Raw genomic sequence first — 2,280 nt, forward strand, 5'->3', positions numbered from 1 at the left:
GAGAGAGAGAGAGAGAGAGAGAGAGAGAGAGAGAGAGAGATCAAGCATTTGCGCGCCACTCTGTGAGCGTGGAGTTCAGAGGACAGGGTATCAGTTTCTCCCTGTCACTAGTGGATCTCTGTGTTGAGATTTGCTTTGTTGCTAAGCAGTGTAGTGCTAAATACTGGCCCCCAAGGTCTGGTTGCCCCCAGGGATGAGGAAATCCTCACTATACCAAATGACGCTATGTAACCTTGCCCCCCAAGTTATCTCTGATTGGTCAATAAAGATCTGGGCAGCCTGTTGCTGGGCAGAAGGGAGGCAGGGCTTGGGTTCCCAGGCCTGGGATCTGAGGCAGAGATCAGTGAGGAAGGTGGAGGATTTTGAGCCATGAGGAAGGGATCTGGAAAGAGATCATGGAAGCACACTGAAGCCCAAAGAGCCAGACCAATAATAATACGCAAGTATGTCGTGCATGCCTGGTCCCTGTAGAGGCCGGGAGAGAACATTGAATCCGCTGGGATTGGAGTTACAGATTACAGTTCAGGAGTAGTCTCCCAAACCATACAGACGCCAATCTCAGAGAGTTTATTCAATGCACACTCTAAAACTGATCGATCAGGGACATAGCTCAGACTTTGACAGCTGAAAGCTGCGACCCTGAGGCTAAACCCTCAAAACCCACAATGAACTCATATGCAGGTGCTGGAATTATTGTCCAGTGGTCAGCTCTGACTCAAGCCATTGTACACCTACCAGTTCACACTGATCTTTAATTTGATGGGTTCTAAGTGAAACCTAAAGTTAGGGCATTTCTTAAGATTAACAAACCTTATAACATAGAACATAACAGTACCATGTGGTCAGCATGACCCTGCTCTGAGTCAAGTTATTTTTCTGTGAAAATGACTAGCAGGCATATTACAGTATGAAATAGCTGGCGGGTATAGAACAAAAACGGCTGCAGCTGTGCCCGGGGGCGAGGCCTCAGCACAGACAGCTGTGAGCGCCATGTGGGTTCTGGGAATTGAACCCAGGTCTTTTGCTAGAGCAGCCTATGTACTCTCAACTGCACAGCCATTTCTCCAGCCTGGAGGCCCTGTCTTCAAGAAGAAAAATGTAATTTTAAATTAAAGACAAATTAAATTTATTAAATCAAATAATTTAAAAATAAATAAAGCTAAACAATTGATCAATAAAAAGTAAATAAATAATTAAATTAAATACATAAACTATTACAGTTTAAAAAATTAAATTTCAGGACGTCCTATAAGTTAAGTAAATTCCTTCCTTGCTCCAGTGTTCAGACAAGTGCCGGCTCTTAGCTTGCTCTCACAGATCCTGAAGAATTCAGAGTGGTGTGGCTGGGAATTAAAAGAAAAACCGTGCATTTCTGAGGAGACATACAAACCCCTTCCTATTTACAAAGGAAACCATCCTGGTGAAATCATACTTGCAGCTCTTCTAGAAGAGCAAGCTGGTCACGGCCATTACACAATGCCATGCTGTTTTAGTGGTCTTACATCATCGAGGGTGAGGACACCCTTGGCAGAACCCCGGTCCATTCTTAGATGGTGAGAAATGTCCACAGTGTGACAGCTGCACAGACACAGGCTCTTGCAGGGGGGTGGGGGTGGGGCCGGCCAGGCCCTCTGTGACTTATTTGATGACAGATATCCAAGAACAAATCACATGAAAGAAATATTTCATGTTGGACTTGAAGGAAGAGGAAGGGAAGACGTGAGAGACAGATTCATTGTGACATATAATGTGAGCTTGACTTCTAAATCGTTTTATTTTTAGGTTTTGCAGTTTGGTCTTTGTTTTAAAAGAAGCCATATAAAGACAAACACAAGAAGTGACCCATAAGCTCATTACTGAAATAGCACATGTAGATATTTTAAAATAAGAAACATGGGGTGTTAGACATTTGAATAGTACAGAACTAAAATTACAGGGTGACCCCTCTGCTTGTCCCCTACCTACCCTCAAATCCAAGTGACCATAATAGTCCTCATTTTCTTTCCAAAAGAGGAAAAAATGTTTATGTATATACCAGCATGCATCTCTCTCTGTTCATATATATATATGTGCATGCATGTATATATGCATGTATTACATAAATACATGTCTGCACCTATGTGACTATATATGTTTTGGGTGTAGATACATAAGTATAAACATGTTTGTTTCCATGTATCTGTGTGTCTATGCATGCTTGAGCATATGTGAATACTAATGGTTTAATAAAATAATGAAGTATTAAGTATAGTTCTTTTTTATATGTATGCTGTTAGAGCT

This window comes from Mus caroli, chromosome 7, assembly GCF_900094665.2.
Source record: "Mus caroli chromosome 7, CAROLI_EIJ_v1.1, whole genome shotgun sequence".
Taxonomy (NCBI): domain Eukaryota; kingdom Metazoa; phylum Chordata; class Mammalia; order Rodentia; family Muridae; genus Mus; species Mus caroli.